The sequence below is a fragment of the Neodiprion pinetum genome, chromosome 5, assembly GCF_021155775.2.
Source record: "Neodiprion pinetum isolate iyNeoPine1 chromosome 5, iyNeoPine1.2, whole genome shotgun sequence".
NCBI lineage: Eukaryota > Metazoa > Arthropoda > Insecta > Hymenoptera > Diprionidae > Neodiprion > Neodiprion pinetum.
The window spans coordinates 6,354,369-6,381,082 of NC_060236.1; the positions used below are offsets into that span (position 1 = coordinate 6,354,369).

The 26,714-nt window shown below is 35.9% G+C and overlaps 1 long non-coding RNA gene across 1 annotated transcript in view; it reads right to left on the reverse strand.

The window, feature by feature from the left end:
- The window catches only part of LOC124220114 (uncharacterized), a 90,871-nt gene extending 64,441 nt beyond the window's left edge, over window positions 1-26,430 (reverse strand). The window contains exon 1 of the long non-coding RNA XR_006883520.2: window positions 25,649-26,430. This is a non-coding gene — a long non-coding RNA (uncharacterized lncRNA). The remainder of the gene's footprint in view (window positions 1-25,648) is intronic.
- Window positions 26,431-26,714: the final 284 nt, after the last annotated feature.

The window sequence follows — 26,714 nt, forward strand, 5'->3', positions numbered from 1 at the left end:
AATTGCTTGGACAAATTTTTTAATTCAAACGTTTCGATAGTTACAGAAAATCCATCTCGTCGGGTTTTTTCTTAAACTCGTGTCTGTAGTTTCATTTAGAGTGAAACTTCCGTTTAACTCGAAGTTTGGTATACAAATTTTGTTTCTAAAAATTCTATGCAAAAGTAATTTCGTACTTCCATTTAGTATTTATTGGAGTGAAACTCGAGAATAAATACAAACGGGAAAATAAAAAATGAAAAGCGGAAGCGTGTTCGTAGAAGTATCAAAGAAAAGAAGAAAAGGTTACATGTAATATGCAAGAAGAATGAATACCGAATGCTAAGTATATTTCATGAAGAAATTGTTTGTTCAATTTTGCAAGGAATATTTTTTAGATCATTGTAATGAAATGGTAATTTTTTTTTACACTGCGCGTAATGGGAGGAAAATGAAAGTAATTTTTGGATTCAGCATACTCGAAATCATAATATTTACCAAAAACATCCCGTGCAGCTGAAACGAAATATTTTTTTACAGTCCCGTATAGAAAACTAAAAATAAAGAGAGGGAAAGATCCAAGTCGATGAAACCTGCGATTGCGGATGAGAATGAAACGAAATTAGAGTGGGTGAAAAGTACTCTAGAAAATTTCCATCCAATGTGAAGAAATAGAATGTTTCCGGACTCAGCTGCGTCGGTCCGAGTTACAGGTGAAATTAGAAAAAACTGCCCGGAAGAAAGAAAAAACAAAAAGAAGAAGAAGAAAAAGCAGAAGATGCGGAATAATAAAATTTTCCCACACGTGTACAAATAATACCTAAAACCGGTGTCGGTTTCTCACATACGTTATAATATATATTGTATATATATATATATATATATGTATAAATATATAATACATGTAGGATATATAAAAAAAAAGAAAAAAAAAAAAAAAAAAACGAAAAAGGATTTGTTCACTTGTGAGCTAACTTTTTTACTTTCCCCAACCGGGAAACTTTTTTATTCCCTACTTCTAACGCGCCCGCGGATTTCGCCTGCTTCCTCTCTCTGTTTTTTCGTCCCCCGCAATCTCTCTCCTTCTCTGTCTCTCTATTTTCTTCCTTTCGTCACAACTTCTCTTTCGTAATTCGTTCAATTTCATCCGATACCCGGTATATTGCATATCCCACGCGAGTTTCAATTGTTTCTCAACAAGCTTATTCTCTTACTCTTACGGCTTAGCTTCTTTCCAACCCGCACACGAATTTCATCGAGAGCACATTCTTGAGGTGGACGGTTGGCGAAAAATCGATGGAAAATAGATAATACCGGAATAACAAACAGAAATTGGTAGGTGTCGATACTTGTTTTTTTTTTTAAATCGCTCAAAAATTGTCGATAATATTAAAAGATTCGTTCGATTTTCGCTTTATTCGTAATATTGTTTACTACAAATTTACGGATACGCTCTTTCTTCCGTCATGTTAGCATCGTTATTTATTTAATTTCACAACATTTCACCGTTGTTAACTATAGTCAACTAATGGAAACGCTGAATTGAGGTCTAAAACAAAAAAAATAAAAAATCAAACGAGTCACCGTTGACTAAAAGTCGAACGAATCTGCTGGATTTTTGAACAATTTTGAAGCGATTTGAAACAAAGCATTGATATTTAAACCTTTGTTTCAGATCCCAGTATTTTCTATTTTTCATGCCGTACATTTATAGCTCAGGAAGATAATAATTTGATGAATACTGATCAACGTACGATTATCTCGTGATAAAATGACTAAAAGTCTGCGATTTTTCTAGCCAGAAAATATATCCACAAGGAATATTGCCAAAATTCCGATCCGCAAGTTTTTTTTTTTACAAACAACGAATAAAAATAAACCATCTGAAAGTGATTCATATTGAAAAATAAAACAAAATCTTTATTGCTGTCGTTAATCCGGCTGCCGTTGTTAAACCGATAGTTGTAAAAATAGGTGTAATCAATATATCGGCAGACGAACGGCGCGCGTGTATAAAGCTGAGTAAAGGAAACGAGGATTAAAAACTCCGTTCGGACGAATTTCACCCGGTTTAAGGGTTCGGTGCCATGGATTATATAAGCTATAAACACAATAAATATATATATATATATATGTAACACGTATTCGCGTTCGGAAAGTCCTGCCGCAGTTTCCATGCCAGAGAATTTATGAAGACTATATTTACTCCTGGATTAAATCCTACGATTTTCCGTATCTAGCTTCATTTAACACGTACAAATATATATAATACGTACGCGCATATATGTATATATATGTGTATAGAGCTCGGATGAAATGATGGGAAAAAAATAATTGATCCTATCTGCGCAGAGTCTGAAATCATCAGACAAGATTTTTTATTATATCCCTAATCGTGTATAACAAATATCAAATTTTAATAACCGTAATTAAATTCAAGATTTTCGCAATAATACGTCCGTATATAATTAACAAATTTTTCAACGTTTGTCAAACCTCACGTAGTTGTCAGATTGACGTAATGTTAAAACACGAAAGGTTACAGAAGAAATTAAAAGTAGTATAACGTAAGAAAAAAATTTCTCCTGAAAAAAAGTTTTATCGCGATAATAAATCGTCATTATACATTTGGATAAACTTTGCAACCATATTTTTTGAGGGACCAAATTTTACGAGTCAAAGTTTTGCAAAAGTAGATGACAATTACACAAGGTGGGTATTAAAATTTATATGGATACAAAAAAAAAAAAAATTTCATCGTCAAATCTCAAAGTACGAAACGTTGGACGGTTTAGATTTGCCCTCAGCGATGTTGGATCCTTATTATTCCACGAGTGGAGAGTATAATTTTTTTTTCCTTCTCTTGTCAACGTTTTCTTCATTTTCTTTTATTTCTAATTTTCTTGTGCGTGTTTTTTTTTTGGTTCTGTTTTGTGCTGTTTCGTTTTTTTTTTTTTTTTTTAGGAAGGCAAGAGGCAAGATGAGCTCCCGGATTGCGATTGCGTATATATATATATAAAATAGCTGTCCTCGAAAAAAAAAAAAACTCGGAAATTACTGTCGTTTCACCTTACGATAAACTCGGTTTATATTATGATACGGTTTTATTACACGTACTTTATGTACCCGGATATAAATTTCGCGACTCGTACCAATAACGGGATCATAATATCAAAGGCATATGCATAAGATTATATTATACATACACCGTCGTTTATTGCAAAATTCATATGTAATCCACAAAACTTGAAATTTGCTTATCTGAAATTCCGGAAGTCATTTGATAGGTGATGTGAAATTATTGGCAGGTTCCATCTGTATGATGAACAAAATCGTACAGCAACTCTTTTTTTTTACGGTTTTCTTTTCCTTGCAAAAATGGATCGGACAAAGTTTACTTCAAACTATTCGAAATACTTCGGCTACGCGAGATGAAACTCTTGATACGAAAGAATAAAGAGAAAAATAAAGAACCGTAAAAGAATCAACTAATTTAAAGATCGCACGATTTTGCGCGACAAAAGAAAGTAAATAATGTTGGTACTTATATTATACAATATTATATGTATAGTAAAATGCGATGCTGATTTTCCTATTTTATCGAGTATGTACAAGGTACGTGAAATTATAACGGCTTATAAATGTTTACAAAGCGGTTCGTTAAGGCTTCAATTACTCTTTATATTATAACCTAGAGTCGAAACATCGAGTTCATTAATGAACGTCAACAGGTGACATTTAGGTGCAATTTAGTAATTAAATTGAGAAGTCCGTCGCCTGTGTGTGTGTCTATATATATATATATATATATATATTCGAGGTTTTAATAATATAAGAGTAATTGAAGCCTTAACGAACGGCTTTGTAAACATTTATAAGTCGATGTACAATTATTTGTAGCTTATCCTCTCGACAGAGCAAAATCTGCATCACACATTGTACTCGAAAAATAATGTCGAGGACGTGATTTTTTTTTTTTTTCAACAATTTTGCTTTCGAATTCACGACATAGAGCAGATGGCTGCGCAGTGCCAATATAAGGGTTTTAATAATTGATAAAACGTCTTTTTCTTTTACGTGAACGTGATTTAGACGGTTTTTTGAATTTTTCATAAAGACATTTTCACGAATCTGAACCATATGCACGTATAATTTCCGCTTCGACGTATGATTTATTTCAGCTGATCATTCTTTCACTAGAAAAGGCAGGGAAAAAAACGGACTGAAACGCAATAAATAAATAATAATAATGATAATAATAACATCCTAATTTCCTGTTTCAGGATTATTAATTTCAAAAACATTTTCGTCGTTGGTCAAAACAAAAAACAATCATTCGTTACGTTTTACACGTTTTCGTCATTTAAAATACTTGGGGCACGACTCGCCAGTTTTTTTTTTTTTTTTTATTTTTAATTTTAAAAGCCCTGTTCAGACCGGCGTTGAATCAACGACAAATTTTTTCTAGGTACGCAAAGGATGGATTTACAGTGTACCATATCGTAATAAAATAAAATTTTATTTGAAAAAATTTTTAAATTCATAAAATCATATACATGTCACGTTTTTCTTGCAATTTATATTGTTTCGCGCTAAAATCATTGCAACGAGATGAAAAATTTTCCACCGTTTTACACGAGCAAGTTTAAAGCTAGCATTTCAAATTAATTATAGCCTCAGTAAACTCTTCATCATTTATTATATAAATTTATACTATGTTAAGTGATTATCACCTCAAATTCTTTTTCGTACCTTCTCTTGAAATTCAATTGGTTAAAAATGTAATTTCTTAACCTTGAATTTAACGGTATTAATTTAAAAATAGGTTAAAAATTTAAAAACATTGTTTTTCACTCCTGTCATATTAATAGTAACTTCCCCTTCAATTACAAGCAGAGAAAAATAAATAAATAAAAAATTCATGTATACAAATAAGTTCTTGTAGGCTTTGAGCAAAGTCGAGCTTTTTCTTTGACCGAAACGTCAGTCAATTTGAATAAACAGCTTTGACCGTCTATTTCCACCAAGTGTATATTTCTTCTTTATTCGTATAATTAACCATAGAATTAATTCCCTCAAAATATAACCACAAATTTTTCATTACGCATAAATCAATTATACATGCACTTTTTTTCTTGGCAATTTCCGTTTCATACTTTGCCTTCTCGTTTTTTATTAAAATAATTCCAATTGCTCAAAAGGGGACGAAAGCACAAAAGAAAAAAAAACTGAGAGAAAATAAATAAATAAATGAAAGAAACACATTATCGAGTCTCTTTTTTCACATACCTATACGATCGTTCTCCGCACATTGCAAACACAATATGGAAGAACGAAAAATGAGGAAAGGTAATCGTCAGCCGAGGCTTAGCTATATATATATATATATATATATATATGTGTGTGTGTGTGTGTGTGTGTGCGTGTGTGAATGAATAGAAGTATTGTATATTATATGGGATAAATTGCGGTAGCGAACCTATATATACATATATAATGTAAAACTGTTTTTCCACGAGTCGCGTCGCGTTATGAGAATCGTACTTTGCATATTTTAATATATATGTCCCAGAGTAACGGATGCGAAGAAAAAGATTGTGCGAGGTATAAAGTCTCGCGGTTAGGTAACATTATTAAAGGTCGTGTATAAAATTGATCTAGGCTCGGCAAGGTTGCGAGTAGCGGCCGAATTTCGGCGGGCACTGTGCGAATATTGTAGATATTTCGAAATCGAGCCACCCGTACACCCATCAATTCCAACCCGCAGCCGCAAAACGAGTAATAAAGCCGCAAGCGTATATTTCGCCTCTCCCCAAAAAACATTTCATACATTTCGCGATATTCGATATTATACGCGAATCGTGCTTGCAGAATATCGACGTGTACGCGTCACGAGCAGACGGACAAAAATTCTAAATCAGGTTGTTATCAAGATCACACGCGCCTCTATTTTCACTCATTTCGAATTCTCTCCTGTCCGATATTCCCGATGTATATATTCAAAGCTGATATACATACATATGTACGCGTAGGCGCGCTTTCGAATTTCATCCGCTAATTCAACACTTTGGTGGAGCGATAAATCGTGATGAACAAAATTGACGGCACGTGTTTCATTGAAAATAGTCTGAAATCCGCGGAAGGCTTCAATTTCAAAGTGAGAAAAATTTTTCACAATTTACCAGGCAAAATTGTGCATACAAATTTTCACTGATTATTCAAATAGTGTCAAAATTATTCACAAAAGTCAACAATCTTCGTTTGCTGTAACGTACAGAGTTTTTTTTATTAGTCGAAACAAGTTCACGATACGTCGATACATTTTTTTATTTTTATTTTTTGTCTAATGTGATATGAGGAAATCAGCTTACTCGTAAATTTGAAATTGGCAAGCAAGAAAAAACACTGTGTATAAATACATCAATTTACAAACATTTGACAATAACTCCGAAATCGATGATCTGTAAGATGTGTTTGGTGTTAATTTGAGTGGGTTGAATTTTTACTCAACAAACTGCAGTTTTTCCAAACTATTAAAATCCGTCTTTAAATAATTATTTCAACGAAATTGAGCAAATTTAAAAAATTTACGAATACTTGAAAAAGATCGATTGTATTGAAGATTGAACGAAAGTTTGATTCAATTTTCCTTATATATTTAAGCATCGATTCAAAATTCAAAATTCGTAAAAAATTTTTGTAAAAAAACATTTAACGGTTAGCGTTATAATTTCGTAATGATCGTAAGAAGAAAACCCCGGGTTTCCGTTGCGGACGTATAATAATAACCCGTGTGAAAAACGACTCGGCAGTTTAATCAGTAGCTGCAAGGTGAAAAAGCGTGTGCAGTTTCTATTACATTAGTGTCTTTGTAAGTTTTGGTAAGTGGCCAAAAATTCGTCACGACCGTTAAACCTGCGGTATTACATTACGTATGCACACACGTATACGTCTGGCTTAAAAAAGTTGCTGATGGAGTTTTGTGTAAAAAGAAAACGGAAAACGAAAGAAGAAGAAGAAGAAGAAGAAGAAGAAGAAAAACTTCCTTAAATCACACTTATCAGGGAGTGTAATTAATATCAAGTTTCAACATGGCTCCCGTGTGCTCTTCGCTCAAGTTGCGAAACTCATGTAATTACCAATCTCGTCAAGGTTCGTGTAGAGCTGTTGAATAGATTTACGAAGAAATGATAGGTACATGTAATATATGCATGCATACGTATAGTTGGGGACGAGAGTGGAAAATTGACGACAACGACGACGTCAAAGCGCTGAAAAATGAAGGAGAAATTAAGGACGTGTCGAACTCCTACCCTTACCGACCGAGCAAACTCACCCTTTTTCTTCGTATATTAGATAAACAAACGAAGTAAAAGTATACACGTAAGTATTTTTTTTTATCTTTGACGACGTCAAAGAGCCAAAAAATAAAGGACAAATTAAGGACATGTTGTACTCCTACCCTTACTCACCCTCGTACTTCTTATGTGAAACAAACAAACGAACTGAAAGTATACGTAAGTATTCTTGGGATATGAACAACTTTCCTGAATTTCACTACAAAAGAGCGATGTACCGTAGAAATTTGATCCCTTTCCGCTCGTTTCTTTACTTGATACAGGAAAAAAAAAATTACGAGTTTGCTCGGTCGGTAAAGGTAGGAGTATTACATGACCTTAAGGCGGTATGGCGAACGATCAAGACCGAAAGAACGAAAGGACGAAGAGCTTCGAATCAAGACTTGCGAATATGCGCAGGTTTCCGCCATTGATTTTAAACTCGTTGTTGATAAAAATTATTAGAATAAAAAATAAAGTAAACGGTAAATTCCTAACATCTGATCAACTATATAATCACAATTTTTAACATAAAACTGACTGATTAAATCGGCCAAATTTTTCTTCATCTCAAAATTTCGTCAGATCGAAATCCCTTAAAACCCCGAATTTTGTCACGATGAATTCTTGCAAGATTAAATTAGAAAATTTCTGTCAAATTCCAATTCCGTGATAAGAACTCGACGCGTTTTTCCCAGAGCAACGCTGCTTTTTAACCCCCGTATATAATCAAGAAGTTGGTATAATTCTTCGGGGTAAGTGCGACTGCAGCAGTGCTTAACTCCTTGTTACACCCACGTTCGCCACCAAGGCAATTCGCCTCTACGTGCACTTCGACATCCAACGTTTTCGGTCGAGGAGGATGTTATATATACGTATACGGATAGGTAAAAGTACGGCTCTGGAAAGTGCCAAGAGAGTTTTTAGATAAAGTGGCTACCGTCCAACTCGCGCCCCAATGCGTATAGCAATGCAACGCCACTCGAGAGGTTTTATCGGTGGATTTTCTTCACCCCCCTTTTCGTCTCTTTTTTGCAGACTACCTCTTCCCCCTTTATACCTGGATGAGCTTTAATGATTGAGCGCAACTCGTCGTAGTCAGGTATAATATACTCAAAAAGAGTATAAATTTAAAATACACCGATCCATATTTAGTTGGATTTTTCTCACTCTTGCGCTTTTGGTTTAAAAGCCACAAGCGAGACAAGCGATTGAAGAGACAGCTGAAACGAATAAAATATAAATTTGCATTATTCAAATTTATATCCAATTCGATTTTTCTTACTTTTGAAATTACTTCTTTCGCCCGTAACTTCGGAACCAAAAGCTTGCCGACTTCCATTTTGGTCATAAAATTTTCGTCTTTTAACAAAACAATTCATGGGAAAAATTCAACGCCAACAAAAATCAAATTCGTGGTATAAAAAATCTAAAACTAGACCACTATATCAGAAAAGGTGGGCATAAGGGTTGATTTCACCCTGTAAGTATTATTTTTCTCCGTTTTTTTCCCCCCTCTCTCGTTCCCTATCTTACCGGAGTTGTATAATCAGACCCCTGGGAACTTCTCGAGGGTAATAAAATTTTCAAGCTGATCTTGCTCGCTTTTCACCCCTAAACTTTTATACCCCTTTTTTCTTCATTGCCATTCTTAAAGTCTCGACGCACGAAACTAGCTCATACAGAATTCAAAAAGAAAAATATTATACGTGTAGAACAGAGCTTTACTTTTTTCGTAGAATCTGACAAGCTCCGGTCGAGGTTCATTAAAGTTGTCGTAATTTTTTTTTTTTCTCTTTCATATTCGTACGACAACTTTATGTGACAACTTGTTTAATCGGAAATTAAAAAAGTTCTCAAGATTTCGTCCCTCTTTTGATTTACCAGATACGTGCTGATTTCTCGTCAGATTTTTATCCGAATGAAGTACAAAACGGGAAAGAAAGAAAAATCTTCAAAGTTTCAAGTGAAGTAGATTGACAAGAAAAAAGATCCGATATCGAATTACATTTAAAGATTTAAATCTTCGCGACGACAAACTTATGTGAAAAGTTTACGCGGCCGCATATTTAAGATTCTTCCCCCGAAAATACTTTACGCCATAAGTTAACAACCAGTTATCAAAAGCTTGCAACTTGTTCGCAGGTTACAATTATAATACGTAAATACTATTCGCATGACTTTCGGATATTACAAGGCGGTATTCGTGAATGGTAAAGACTCGTTCGGAATCTGTGTAACTCAAGTTGGATATGGGTATAATATTAAGGATCTGATTTACAGCCATCGCAAAAGATCCGAGTATAGTTGCAGGTTGTGGATACGGATAAAAACGGACACGCGAAGGGAAGAGGCCTTTAATCTCTAAATCGTGATGGCACGTAGCCTCGAGAAATCATTCATGATTTATTACGCGGAATCCCCAATTTTTTACCCCCAGTCCCGCTCTCTAATTCTTTCCTTTCTTCTTCCGTTTCATCTTCTTTTTTTTTTCCCTCGTTATTTTACTTCGGAATAGCAAATCATCGAGTGACGCAAATGCAAATAAATTCTCCTCCGCGGTTAAATCTTTCACCGAAGAAAAGCTGATCGATGCACGCATCGTATGTGTATACGAAATAGTTTGCGATACGTTTTTTCTTCATCCAATACCGCCGCTAAATAATTCGCCGATAAGAAACAAAATGTTTCACTAGAAATTAGATTATAAATAAAGTGAATTTCGAAAAATTTTTTGTAGGTCACAGTATAATATTCGATTTGTCTAGCATTATGGAACATTTCGAAAAAACGTCTTCGATTATTTCGGTGAGATGTCAAGATTGTATCCCTAGCTGGGATCGCGTAGTTTTTTTTTTTTTTTTTTTTTTTTTTCAAATTTTTCTTCGCATAATCTTAATATTACTACCAATTCGTCGAATATAATACTTGACGATAAACTGAGAGCTATGCGTGCGAAAAAAAAAGGAAACCAACTCGTTAGAATTACATTACTTTGACACTTTCAAAGTAACGAAGAGAAAATTTTCTTAAACTTCGTCACAAAGGGAAAAGAAGAGTGACACGGAGGTAAAAGAAGCCAGGATAACCGATTTTATAATTCAACTCGGTGTGCCTGAGTCGCATATACACTGTATATATAAGTTAAGCCATGATACGGGGTCTACTCGAGAGAAGGAAGAAAAATATAAAGAAGAAGAAGTGGAAGTGAAAGTGTAAAGAGCGAGAGATAATACGAAACGTAATAAAGAAAAACAAGAAACACCCTTCTTGTGTCTATTTTCGCGAGAGGAAAGAAGAGAAGGGGGAAAAACAAGCAGAGAAAACACATTTCAAGTTTGTACAAAGTGGGTGCAGGGATCAAGTAAAGACGAATGACAGCCTCTCTCTCTCTCTCTTTCTCTTTCACTCCCCTCCGTTTCTGTATACAATTCTCTCACTCGTGTTGGGGATGGTTGCGTTATACGCACCCTCGAGTACTCTCGCACACGATGCAGGAAACCCTTCGACTTCGTCCTAAACATTGTTATACGTACAAATTGACTGAGTAAACTTTACCCTCTGCATCTCAAAGTAAAAGATAGAGGTATACATCATCGCGGGCACAATAAACGTTACATGTATATGTATAATACATATGATGATACGATCATTTATACCTATGTAATATATTCGCCCCAAAATGTTTCTTCTTCTTTCTAACGTTATATATATATAAATTGTGATCCTGAGTAATCGACATTTCAACAATGATTATCATTAATTATGCGTTGATTTTCGAAACAGCTGTATTAGATACGATTTTATCATCATTTGAGGAATTTTCCAAAGTTGTATACAATAGCTATTTTTATGCATCATTCAATTGTAATTATTGCAAAAACTTTAAATATGTAAATGAAATAATTCGTCTACAAATCGATGCGCGTTATTCTTAACCGTTAAAACATTCTTGTAAATCAATTATAACAGGCTAACTTCGAAAGAACAAAATAAAACACTCCAAATTCACTACCGCTCGTACTCGGTGATTAAGTTGAAGAGGAAAATAAATCTCGATGTTACGAAATTGATTTCCATTTATGGCATTCATATATTATCACAAGTAAAAGACTCTATCCCGCAGGATATACGTATATGTATAGGTATACATATATGTATAGAAATATATCACTCCAACGAGTTGAGTCTCTTAAATGAAATATTTTTACCCTTATTTATTTAATTTAACCCGAGAGCCGCTGAATATTGGTGAACGTTCTCCGCGAAGTTATACGTGTGTGTGTATATATATATATATATATATATTTATTTATTTATTTATTTTTTCCTATTTATGCCTCCACGTTATTTCATCTCAATCGAAGTGGAATTTTATTTCTCTCAAATAAACTCTTATCAGCAAATATTGTACGTATATAAAAACATACAATATTTGTACATCGAGATATGATATACATATATATATACACATATATATATATATATATATATATATTATATAAAACATACCTTCGACGTCTAGACGACAGTGCACGAAGCGTCTATATATATAGATATATATATATACATACACATATAAGGCATAATATTCCGTAGGTACGAAATTCACTCAAGACACTCGGCTACTCGTCGTTATGTGATACGATAATACATACATGGGGCATTCCACGTCAAATTTGCAACCCATGTACCCATGTACACCCTTTGATTTTGTCAATTTTTTATTATGACGTTGAACTGATCCAAAAGGTTATAGAGTTTTTTTCACATTTGTTTGGTCACCGGTGAAATTGAAAATAATTGAAAAATCAATTCCGAAGACCGCATTTTTAAAAGACTGATCAAATTCGTTATGATTTTATAATTTAAAATATGATTTTTAAGCGTGACACGACAATGGGATTTCAATGTTTATTATTTTTTTTCACAAGTTTTCAGTTTTTTCTTCCCGGAATTGTTTTTTTTTTTTTCCTATTCCCCGATCTCAATATATTACGGAAACATGAAGAAAATGTGATTTTGTAATCTATTTAGACAGAGTCGTAAAAAAAATAAAAAAGATCAAAGAACAATTCTGACATGAAAAAACTAAAAACTTGCGAAGAAAATAGTAAATATTAAGATCCCATTATCATGTCGTGCTTAAAAATCGTATTTTAAATCATAAAATTAGTGTGAATTTTTTCAGATTTTTAAAAACGGCGTCTTCGGAATTGGTTTTTCAATTTTTATCCATTTCACTGGTGCCTCGAGAAATCCGATAAAAATTCAGAGACCCTTTTGGGTCGGTTGCAAACGTCATGCTAAAAAATTAACAAATTTGAAGGAGGTGACTTACATGGGTTGCAAATTTGATATGGAATGCCCCATGGATATATATATATATATATACATATACATACGGAGAAAAGCTACGGCTTTAATAAACGTCAATAATATTTCTCTCTTGTGATATCTCCTCGAGATTACACGAAGAAGAATAAAAAATGAAGAAAGAACAAAAAGAATGAAAAACGAAGGCGTGAGACCAAACGGAAATGTGGTTGTACGTGAAAAAAAAACTTTTTAGCATCTCCTTAGTCGCGTCTCACTTCTTTCCTCCATCATTGTACACAGGATGACCGACTTCGGGTATGTAATTATTTTCTTTGCAACAATTTAAACACCGCCTCGGCGTTAAATTGTTCAACCACTTAACATCCAAGGCATTTAACAGCGGCGTCAAACGCGTTCGTTCGGTAACTGCCAAAAATCGCGAAATGGCGTCATAAAGCAATTCAATGTTTTTTGGTGTCACTCGTGAATATATCTACTCTTGAAAGCACTCGGTTTGAGAATTTTTCAAGTCAAGGAATCCGATTCCGACCACAAAAAGTTATTTTTTCCGCGCATTCGTAGGAATTTTTAGACCTCGAAGCTTACGAATTTTTTAAATAATTTTCTAAAACGGCGTCATAGAAAAATTCGGAATGAATTTTTCTTTTCGAAAACGTTGAATAATAAATTTTTTCGAGTACAAATACGCAATATCAAGAATTACGGAGCAAGTTTTCTAATACAATCTACAAAGTTACGGTGATTGTAAATAATCTCGTGTAATTCAAAATACTGCGCAGTACTATTTGCGACCAAACGCAGTTGGACGATCTAACGATAAGAAACAACAACAACTTCATCTGCCAACTTTTGGCCATACCTACACGATGTGTCTACATATATCGTCGTCGTCGTCAAGGGTGTGTCGCAAACGGGGAATAAAGAAAAGAAAAAAGTAAAAAAAAACAAGAAGATGAAAGAAACCCACGCGACTCGATATCGAGTCTATAACTCTATGTTTCACAATCCGCACAATCGTAACAGACGTCATGTTGCATTAGAGCGGTGGAATTGAAGCCTCGGATCTTCGGACTCACAATCAGCGAACGAATGAATTGCACATCGGTTCAAGGACAAATAAATTATTTCGGTAAACAAAATCGTACACATTATAAAACGTTGTACGTATAACTTTGATATCTCTAAACCAGCGTTCGATCAAACGTTAAAATTGGCCCGCTAAACGTTTGTTTTGAAAATATTTATAAAATTCCATTTCTCACGGTGCATGAAGGGAAAATACGGCTTTCAGAACTAACAGAACAGACCAAAAGCTCGCTGCTTTCGCGACGACTAGACTACAAGACCATTGAATAGCTGCAGAAGTTCCGCCCGTGAGGCGAAGGTCCGTCTTTGAAGCCTCCGTCTAATTTTGTAGGAGCCAAAACCGACGTCACTTTGAAATTCCCCGTCAAGCACGGTGAACATCGAGAGACTTACTTAACTCGCTGTTGCAAGTATATTATACATGTACATTGACTATTTATGTATGTATAATACATAATTATAAAGTAGAGTAAACCTCAGAAACTGATTTTGCTATGCAATTACCAAAAAAGGATCGACGATATCGCAAAATGTTTACGCGTGCCTCGTTTTTCGTAACTCCAACAATATTCAAACAGTTTTTTTTAACGATACCTGTCTTACTAAATTTTTCTAGTTACCGTAGCAAATGAAATTTTTCTCAGTGTTTGTTTACAACCGCGTGTACCTCGAGTATAGCTCTAATGCAGCGCGGAGTGAATCATATCCGGAATTTTAAAGGGTGGAAATGTAACGACGGACAAGAAAATCTTGGCCGGGCCGAAACTTATCTTCGTTTTACGGTCCACTAAATCCTAAGACGTTTCTTCTTCTTCCTCGAACGGACATCGTGAAAAATTTATGTTCATTTTCGGAATATAGGCTGCAGGTTTATCCTCCTTCTCTTCGTCCAACGACCGCAGATAAGCCGTCCTTCCCCCCCCCCCCCCCCCCTTTTTTTTTAAAAACACTAGAATGGAAATAAAAATCGGAACGCCTGAATCTCGAGGATATGATCCACAAAAGATCATCTCCGTTCCGGCCCAAATCTATTAGATTTACGTATGTAATTTGAAAAGACTTGAAATCGAAAATGTTTAAGATTCGTCAACCTTTAAAAAATAACAATTCAAACAGCGTTTGTCGCGTTTTTCACGAAGATAAATTTCTACAATTATAAATTTGGTAATGTTTCAATGTTTCAATTACGTATAACGGCAAACTGATCAACATCGTTATGCCATTCCGTGTAACGAAGCTTTATAATTTATGCCTTCGGTTGAAAAGATAGAAACGCGAAATGTTCGCGGATTGCCGGACTATGGAAATTCGAATGGGACTCGCCCCGTTAGTGACGCTTTCAATTATGTACCAAACTGGACGAAGCTGACCGACCAAGTACTTCTGCTGTCCATTTGTCGAACGGATCGATCCAATCGAAACGGGTGAATTAACGACGCGTAGATTGTTCTCACGTCTGCGGCAAAAGCTTGACCAAACCAACAGCCAGAAAGTCTCAAGCCTCTGCAGTAATTGTCAATTGTGTGTCAATTGGTGTCAACTGACAACGGCGATCGTACGACGTCGTCTCGACCAATGGAAACACTGGGATTTGGCCGAGCCTCCGGGAGTGTGTAAACGTTGATCTCAGATGTACGAGAATAGTGATTTGTTATTTTAAGCCGGCTGCCATCTGTTGTTAAAGCCGCCGTCGGACTCGCTACGATACTTTCACTGAGAAAAGAGTTTACTTGACGTTAACAAACGTGTATTTCGATATAGCGGGATGAGTGTTTCGTTGTTATTATCAAATTTTAGTTGTTAATACCAAATATGATTTGTCAACCGTTAGCAAATTTCTATTCGTCATTGTTTGGCTCAACCAAAATTTGATACTTATAGCGAAACATTTATCTCGTCATTCACAAATATACGTTTGTTATGACGGTAAATAAACAATTTTCTCAGTGATACGTCATGCACGTATTTATATAATTTGCGTCTAATAGTAAATGCATACGTCGGTAGGCTTCGTATTTTTGTTTCCAGTATTCGCGCCGTTACAGTATCTTAAAATACCTTAGATGTAGAACTATTTTGTTTATTTATAAATATAGGAATTGGGTCGTTGAAACAACGAAACGTAGACACATTTTTTGACGGACGTAAAGTTCAAACATGAAAAAGATCAAACAGAGTTTCATGGGATCTGGGTCTGAAATTAAGCCACTTGAAAATAATTCTAGAAAGTTGAAAAGTTTTTGGATATCTAGTACTAGAACAAAATAATAATGTAAACGATCTTTACCAAAATTTTTCTCATTTTTTCTTGGAAATAAAAGAACACAAGATACTGAAATAATGAATAATATCGTAGATAACGATGCTTCGTTTGAAAATTGATAAAAGTCTATAATATCCGTTCCATCTAACTCCCAAATGTCTCGTTTCATTCTGGAGAGCATTTTCTGTCAATTAGCCGAAACACTTTCCTGTCGTCATATCGCCAACCTCGAATATTTAACTTCTAACGAATCAGCTAGAATTTTCAAGAATTTCGAAGCGATCCGTGAAACGAAAGATCGCTACTCAAACTTTCCTTGTTATAAACCCCTTATTTACGTGTTATCTTAATTTTTTTGCAGCTTTCAAATATAACGAGATTTCATGGATCGTCTTCAATACGCACGAGCGGCATGTGTAATCGAATAAATACAACGTCAATTTATCGTTGCACGAGCATTAAATTTTCGCAACAGTTGCAAGAAAATCTAGCAAGAGATTGTGGTAAAAAATGAAAATAATTAAGGACCGAGCGGTAACCGCAACTAAAAATTTTTCACAGTGTGAAATAAAATCTTTGACCGACAACCCGGCTTAATTGAAACTCGGCATTTAGCTTGTACGGACGGAAACGTAGCCCCTGAAAAGGTCTCGAAGCCGATATCTGGTGAAGCAGAACCCCCGGGGGACGAGACTCCGGGTTAGCAGTGAAATGGCCACCGTGTTCTAAGAGATATGCTAAATCTTGCTAATGCCCGTTGCGGGTGTGGGCACACCATCACTTAAACGCGCCCCGAGTAGGTTGGTAGGTAGGTTGAAGGTACCAGAGTACAGGATGGATACACTCGGTCATCAGCGATCTTCCGCCGGGCACACGAATACTGATTGCGAGTCAAAGAAACATGCAAATTCACCGTAGAAACTGCGCCGTGGAATACAGCATTAATTTCAAAGCTTGCAAGTCGATAACACCGCATGCGATTTTCCGTAAGAAAGTCTGTCGCCACGTTACTTTGTCGTACACCGATACAAGCGATTAATCCGCATCTTTCTAGTATTTCGTATTTATACTGACAAAATCGATCCGTTCAACACTCTCGGTCAAACATTTTTCAACTCAATATTTTCACCTTAATTTCGTTACTCGGAAGTTTTCAGGGTCGTCGATCACGAATCCGATGTCAAAATTTGATAGTTTCTAAATCCAAGATGACGTCTGTGAGTGTGCATGGGTGTAATAATGTGAAAAAAATTATATTTCAGGAAATTTTCAACTTTCCCATATTTTTCGTGGCAAAAAGTTAGCCCCGAATTATACAAGTAAAGAAAAAATTGTTAACCGTGAAATAATGAAAGACCGCGTAAAAAATATCTCTCTCTCTCTCTACTCGTACAACAACTACGCCTTCGTACATCATAATACGTAATTAATTATACCCGTGACAATATACGATGGTCGAGAAATCCTCGGAGGTGATTAATTAATTAATTAAATAAGTTTCAAACGTCGAAGTTGGAGGAATACGAAACTCGTGCGGGGTATAACACAAGGTAAACACCTACACGACACACGCACACACACATATATGTATATATACGTATATACACATACGTTGCATACACACACGTCGGTAGGAATTCTCCTCTAATACGTTATATTTGGAATGATATTCGTGACGTATGTACGTATCGACGGTGCAGAGGTAACGGCCATTTACGTACGTGAGTAATGAGCATATTACGCGAAAGCCTCATATATCCGGGATTAAACGACACGTATATATGTATATTTTAGGCCATTCAATGCCTTGGCTTCTCGCATCTAGCTCTCGATTCTCCGCATTTCGTCCTACTCTGGCTTAGAGATGCCGAACAGGGACCAGCGACTGATTAGTTCGCCGTTAATTCCTTCGAGAGACACCCGCAACTTTGCTCTGAATGGTTTTGGTACAGGTACCAGAGATATGTGTACGCGTACAGTCGGAGTGTGGGATGAAAGAGTAAAAAAGCAGATGCATAGATGCGTCAGGGTTCGTAAGCTTTTTTGGTATTATCTGAAATTCCCCGAATTTTTAAACAACCTTTCAAAAAACATGCCGCTGATTAATGACAATTTTTTTTTCACGCGTTGATACTAATACCTTCGATGTTATCTGGTATGTAACTTACTTACTGTCTGACTATTGGTTTACAAACGACGGGCTGCGATTTTCCGTATGAAAAAAGAAACAAAAAAAAAAAAAAAAATGAAAGAAAAAAACAGAAAAAAGTTTGGTATCAAGTAAATATACAATATACAATATACGTAATTTTTTTTTTATCCTCTTATTATATACAAACAAGAACGAGTTTATTTCCTCTACTGTGCGTACGAAGCTTTTCCTGATACATAAAACAAAATTTCCAACGCGATACCCAAAGTATTTCGATCCAGTTATTCAAAGCCTCGCTTGCCCAACGTAAACTAACCACAAGAATGATATTTCTGAGACTGTAATTTTTTTCATCATCATTCCTCAACTCCAAGAAACTTTACGTTCTATCATGACTCGAAAGTAAGGTGGGCAAATTATTTCCTCGTAATCAACAATCGCATTGCGATCCAATTGTATGCAGAATGGCTGAAGTTTGTTGGTAAAATCAATGCAAATTATTCCATTCATTTGGATATACCATTTTACGTATAACTAGTCAATGGTATAAAATGATTAAAAAACAAAACGTAATTGATTTTTGAATCAGTTCAAACTGTTTTAGTTTAAATGAGAATGAAATATTTCATCGCAAGTGAAAAATGTACAGTTTAACAAATAACTTGCTTTAGAATATTCATGTAAAACCACGGTTATCAAATATCCTGCAATGATAATCACCTATTCGATATTTAGAGAAAAACTTTAGAATCTACAGTTTGGAATTGTGTGACAAGAAATTTGAGCAATTTATATAAACAATTTTCAATGTTTTATTCGTTATTGTTTATTTTTCTGGATATTTATTTTGTCCGTTATCTGCTCACTTCAGCTTTCGAAGCAGGATGATATTGAACGAAGAAGACAGACTGTAGTTAAGGTGGATATACTGGAAGATTGAGTTACTGTTATATTTACCAGTGCGTGTAATAAGGTCGGATGGGCTTTAATGCGGATCGATCAGAGGCAAACTAACTAGTTCAAGGGTATAAAACGTGCGAGAGTAAACATTGACTCCAGATGATAATCATGATACGTGGTATTGGAAAAAAGTAATACTCTACTCAAAAAATAGAATGTCTGAGAAAATAAAGCGGAGCCATTCTTCGATTAGGGAATTTTGATTCTACCATAAGTATGAAAAAGTTGGAACAATATTATTGGTATGAAAACAAAGTAAACAATTGAAACCCTCGTGTAAGCAATATACCGAAAAAAATGTTGACTAAAAAGAAGAAGAAAAGAAAAGTTCGATAAATTGAAGTCTATCTTCGTAAAAGATTGAATCAAGTTTCCATAGAATCCCTTATAGTAACTGATTTTAGACGTCTGCAGCTCGGAGGTAAAATGATATCGTATCTCTTTTAATACAGAATTCAATTCGACAAAAATTTTCGTGACGAGAGGATGTTTCGAAATAAAATATAACTGTACACCTCAGCGAGGTTTGAAATGAAATTTTTCCAGTCGATCAACCGCGGGGCAAATATTCGCTCTACAACTTTCAAAATTTTTAAATCCCGTAGCTACCCAGCGGCAATGATATAAAGGATGTTCCAATGCAGAACAGGTGAATTGGAGCTTCACTTGTGAATGACGAGTGGAAAAAAAAAATTTCATTATTGTACGTAGAAAAATTTTTCGTATCTTCCCAACGGCGGGATGGAAGCTTGGCGAAAATTTTCGACTTTGTGCCTTTGAGAAGTATAGATATATATATAGTGCCTGTTTGGGACCTAAATAATAACCTCTTAAAATTTGAGCCACGTAGCTTATGCGTAAAAATTGTCGCAATTGATTTTTCGTTTGTTTATTTCACTCTTTCCTAAAAATCTCCCGAAATATAACATATATGACAAAAAGTCTGAGAAGATCTTTTTTATGAAATTCAATTTACCGTGAAAAACGTCTCTTGTGATTTTTTCATACATTGCGTATTTATCAAGATATTTACAAAATGCAAAATTACAACTTCAAATATTGACTCATATATTAATTTTCAATTCTCAATAAAAAAAAAAATTGTTTTGGAAAAGAAAAGTCAATATTTGAAGTTCTAATTTTGCATTTTGTAAATATCTTGATATATATATATATATATATACCTTAGACATGTATAGCTGACATTTAACAGTTTCTAATCGATAAGCGATCCTAATTTTCGAGTAACAACATGTTGCATGAAAAAATAGTAAAAAATTACAATTTCGCAACACATTGGAATTTTACGAATTTCCGTATGAAATTGGTATTGAAATATTACGGTAATATTTTTGAAACACAACTCCTTCAAAGTCATTTGCAAATTGTGAATAACATACGTGGACATGTTTTCAACGTTATTTTTTATCACGTCAAGATTGCCAACATGAACCTCATATAATAATCTGAATAGAATTTGACAAGACGTGAAAGAAAGTCAAACCTTGTCCTTTAGTTTCCGAGCTTTAATAATTACTCTCCATTTTCGAGGAATGGAACGTTTCTAGTCAGCGTCGAAAGTCGAGTACGAAATATTCACTCTCTGTAATGTATTTCCCAATGCAGAATGGTTTAGTTTTACGAACTCCGAAGTCGGCGAAATTAGATTCGCGCGTAGCTAATCTCATGTGGTATACGCGTCGGAGCTTTACGTTACTCTGCGTAATTCAATCGCGAGAAAGTTTGGACGAATCTTGAATCTCGCGTATAATTTTCCCCGAGAATTTATAATGAATAAGCGTCACCCTGAAACGATCGTGTCAGCTATATTGACAGCGGTTATAAAACTCGCCCTTGAAACTTCATCGGTAATAAAAGTTTTGCTCAACGTATTCCTTTGATTCTCGAAATCGATGCATGTTGGCACGATTTGCAAATCTGCTGTGTAACAAATTTCGTTCAAATAATTTTAAACAAATAACAATCGCAGGGTTTGGCGTGAGGAAAATTATCGCAGTGTTAGAAATTTTTTCTAGCTTGGAACAAAGCGCCGTCCTTTTCGTTATTTGAATTTCCCGTATTGATTATTCCACCGTAAATCTGTATCACTAATTATTCCTGTGCAATGTGGAAAAACAGTCGAAATCCGCGAGTTACATTAATTTGTTCAAATTTAAACAGCGGGGTTGTTGTACACAATTGTTTAGTTCGCCATGAGCATGCAGTTCAATTTGCCACTAATTCCATACACAACTCGCTAGATTGCGTAAATAATAAATGATCAAACTCATTGTTGGGGTTTCGTTGCGGTAAGACCGACACCATTGTGCGGTTTCTGTTGTAGATTTATGCGGTGAAATTCTAAACGCGTGTTATACACAGCGAGAAACTCGACTCGGACTTTGCATTAGGTGGTTGGTTAACTAAAATCTCCCTAAAATGGCATTATACGGGTATTCTGGGTTACATGTAAAAGCCGAGGATTTTCTCTCGTCAGAAATGTCTAAACGAAAAAATGCTGAAACAATTAAGCTTCAAAAGCTGCGACCGTCGAGTCAAGCGAATGATATTAAATTGAAACGAGCCGGTGTAGGCAAAGAAAATAAAGTAATTTAAAACGTACGAATTAACTTTAAAAAAAAATCAAAATCAGAAGCCTCAAGACTTGCTTTGGGAGCGGGGATGAAGTTGTGAATTTGAAAAGTTCCAAAAGCGCTTAATTCCGAATTATTTGGCGGCGAAACTCGAAGTAAAGGCGTCAAACTTTGAAGAAACAACAAAGTTTCAAATGTTCGGAAACCAGACGGCTCAAAGTTTACTCGACGAGCGGGTGTAAAAAATCAGAAAAACCGAAAATCGGAATCACCAGGATTCCGAACGTAAAAATAACGAAACTCAAAAACAAAAAACCATTAAAATGTGGAATAACTTCACCAAGCCAGAAATTCACAGAACTGAAAATCTTGGAATTTGGTGCTTTCGGAACTTTTCAAATCCGGAATTCAAACCCTGCCGCTTGCTTTGATAATATATTCCACAGAGATTTCCGCTCAATGTAAGTTTTTTACTAATTTGTACGATGCGTCCGCAAAAGTTTGCCAACGGTGAAAAAAGCCACATGACGAAATTAAACGAACCTCTCTCTGCAGCTCGCCTTGGGGGAAAAAAAAATTGTTCTTCCTTTTCTTTTTGTTTTCCACTTCTGCTGTAGTAATTTCTTTATTTCTCCTACCGGAAACAAAATGAAAGGTCCGGTTTATCGCAAAAGGTCAGTTCATTACGCGGACGCGGCGGCTGCGGTCGGAGCGGAAAGTCCGAGTTTCGTGTTTGCACAAGAAGACGAAAACGAATTGCACCCTGCTGCAGCCAGTTACACGCGCTGTGCAGTTTTCCCTCTTCCTGTCCATGCTGCGTCACATACGTACTTCATGTACGTACGAACACGTACATAGATGTGTCTCGTTATCGTTCGCGTAAAACAATTATGAACAAATTGAATTCGCATGCGGTACAAAAGAGAAAATGTATAAAATAAACTGCATAGATCACAGAAAAAATTGCCAACGGATCTGGCAATGTGCAAAGTTCGGAACGTTGATGATTCAATGATGCTTACGTATTTGGGAAAAAATAATTAATTGACAATCATGCGATTGTGATTTGTCGAAATTCAGTAATAAACACGTTTACTGGTAAAAAGTAAAACTGATCGTTTCTTCTTGTTTAGGAAAGCAAACACCTTCAAAGTTATTCTAAAATTTCAAGACGGTCATTTCCATTTCCGTGTCCATCGTTCAATGATCACGTTACACTGACTTCAACCTCGTGATCTATACCATCTTACGGATTCACAGATTTCGCTTGTACATAACTATATAAGAATTCCGGCAATCAGTGATAATAGAAGCTAGGCCAGGACAGTAATTTCTAATGGTTGCTAGGGGTGCAATTAGAGCGTTAATTGGAGCAGCGTTACTCGTTAATTATCGACACAGCACGGTTAATCAGAGAGCGTGAATCGAGGCAGGAAGGAAAGTTCGCTTCTCGTTCTCGATTGCGTTTTAAATCCCTTTTTGATTATTGTCAAATTCTATGGGAGTGAATAATAGTTTCGACATCTTCTTCCCCCCAAGTTTCTAAGGCAATTAAAGTGCGTGAAAATCGAAACTTTGCACGCTTGGCGGTCGAATCCGATTCGTTATTTTACCCACAGATGTAACATTTAAGGCTTCTCACGAGCCGAGAGGATCGGATTAATTCAACAATAAGCCGGAAATCTGATCGCCGGGATATCTGTTAATTAAAATTGAAATTATATGAAATGAAATGAAAGAAAGAATGAAAATCCACCTTCGTCGGATTTGTTTTTTCACCGTCAGGTATTTTCAGGACATGTTATTAAATCGTGTAAGATTTTGAGTATCGCGACGAAGCCTGGCAGACAGTTTCTTCGTAACTCTCAACGGTTGTCACAATTTCGAGAACCTTTAGACGTCGAGAAAATTTCAATATCGTTTGTTTCTTCTCTCGCGATGTGTTCATAATTTATAACGCCAGAAAGGCTCTTCTCTTCGTATTCGGGTCATGATTCGTGAATACAGAAATGAAAGAGAATGCCATATATGTATTATGAGGCATATTTCTTCCGGGACGAAAATTTCGGGTACAGACAATTTCTTCTATCTCGTTCTTTTTCAAGGATCATAAATAACGTAATATAACAAAAGTAACGCCTGGTCAGGGCGATAACTCAGAATTTCTACTACATATTCACGGTAAGCTCGATATCTTCTCGAAACCCGTTAACGCAGGTACATAAATACCAGAATATAGCTGATACCTATTCAATAGCGCTCATAGTTACCAACCCTGTAAGTAAATTTACTGTTCTCGTAACTTTCGGGCGGATATAGATATATTTTTTTTTCTCGAAACTGCTTTCACGCTAACTGGCAAATTCAAATCCACCACCCTTTATGTCATGTGAGAGAGCGTCACTCGTATCATATACAAATTTCTCCAAGATGCCAGCAGCAGTTTGCAAACTCTTGAAACACACGCCAGCTTGGATATTTTTTTAATTCATCCATTAATTCTTTTCTCTAAATACTGCTCTTGGATAATCGAATAACGACGGATAAAAATCTTCAAAGTCAATGTTAAACAGCATTTCAATTTACAGTACGTTGTATTCAAACTGTCGAATGAAAATAGATGAATGAATCAGCCATTGTGTTGGGAAATAAAAACAAAATCTAGACATATAAGACTGAAACAAATTTTTTTGATTTAACTGTACAATTTTGTGATCACACGAGATTCTTGCAATATTTTTCTTTACCACCATTAATTCTAGTACATAATAATTGAGATAACATGGTCTGCATATCGATTCTAAGGGTAGATATTACAACAATTTCACCCTATCCTTCTCTTTCCACAAAATTCTTAGTGCTCTCAACAATCGGATATAATTTTCTGTAGTTACGAATGTTACGTGATGCAATTTCAAGTACGCGGAACAATATTCGCATCAAATCGAAATCCTCGCATTCGTCGTTACGTCATTTTTTGAAAAGCTTCTTTGACTTTCACGGAAAATAATTTTTATTTCGCAATCGAATGGTTCAACATGAAACGCGAGTAAAAGTTGAATGGTGATGTATTATTATCATTACTGGTGAAATATCGAATATTCACCGAAGCAATAATCCGATGAAACGGGACTGTGATTTGCTCATGGACGGTTCATCGGAGTCTTTAATAATAATTTAAAGCGGGTGAACGGAAACGAGTTGATTGATACGAACGATTCGATGAGAGACGGCGCGCGATGACGATGGCAGGATGATACGAAAGAAACTCAAATTTTTTTTCCCAACGACCAACTAACATTGCGGACAATAGACAGCCAATTTCCTCGAGTCGCTTCTCTTGTTGCCGGATGATCAAGCAACGCAGCCTGGCGTCAGGACTTTCCTGTCGAGTCCTTGACACTCTCAATAAATCACGCGAAGCTAAGCAAACTAAATTCTCCAAGAAAACTAAGCAAGTCACAATTTCGTTTCACGCAATGAAATTGTTGCTCTCGATATTCGTCGTCAGTTATTTTAAATTGACGATATCACCGTTCAACTAATTTTGAGCTCAATGTTGATTCATTCAGCACCGAAATCTGTATCGGTATCTGTATGAAATTTGACAAATCGCCATTGAACTGAAGTGTATATAAATTCTCGCCACGGAGTTTGTAAGCCCGTACCATTAGCAAAACAAAAAAATGTGCGCATGTTCAATTTCAGGTGTACAGTGTTGTCAAATTTTCAAAATCGGCATAGTTTCTTTGGTGGGATTGGTAAATCTGGTTCAGTTGCACAATTCATGAAAAAAATACCGAATTCTCATCAGTAAAGCTGCAGACTCGGTGTCATTTTTATCATAAAGAACGAGAAATTCAACACATACGGACACGCATGCGGGAATAACTTTTTTAGCCATATAAATTCTCCATCGAGCAGAAATCGTACTTACCAAGTCGATTGAGGCTCGAAAGACGAGGAGCACGCTGACACGTGAAGTGATGCACTTGAAAAAGATCGGAAATTCCAGAGAGATCCATCTGCTGCACTTCACTTCACTTCGCTTCGCTTCGCTTCACAAACACTGCCACTGCAATTATCGTAACACGTACTTCGATTATTCTGCGAAATTAGTTTCACAGCAAACGAGGAAACGGATCAGAGATCCTCAACCGGTCGCGGTCTGAAGTGAACTGAGATTCGACACTCGCTGACCGAACGACGCGGTGCGAATATTCTAGAATCGCGTCGCTAAACCGATTTCGATACTGAAACCCGGGTGAGTTTGGAACAAATGAAGAGCGTCTACCTTTATCGGAGTTATGTTTTCTTTCGTGCGATTGATCATCGGTTGCATGCTGCAGCTCGGCGCAACGATCGAAACACCGGCAACGAAAAATTTCATACAGTTTAGACCGACGACGAGCGCAACAAAACTCGCCCGACCGCGACCGCTGAGCACGATTTCTGTTTACTTCTGTCGCACTTTCAGTTTTCATTCGATCGATGTACGTTTAACGCCATTCTGTGTTGTGGAGACGATTATTATTTTACGCGGAATGCGATCGGCGTCGTGTGACGTTTACGAAACATTCGAACACGTTGCATGCTCAACTTGCAAATAGAAATCGATGCCGTGCTAAGCGATTATACCCAGCCGAGTATTTTCGACCTGCATTGACATTGGAATAACTGTTTACTTCTGACCGATACAGCCTGTAAACCACCGATCAGATCCGCACTAGAACAAGTCTCGACCGGCAATGACGCGATTGACGGTCATCTTCACGGCGTAACCAAAACAAAGATGGCGGACATCAAGCGCTATCACCTTGCTACTTTTCAGGCCTCGATTTCGAGACTGAATTTGAACGAGGCTGTGTTCCATGATATTTAAACTACACTCAGCAAGGAACAATCGTTTTGGTTCATATTGTTATTTATTATTATAAATATGTTTTGGCGTTTCGTTAAACGTGGACACCCTTTTGCAGTGAAGGCAGACGATGCTAGCCAAT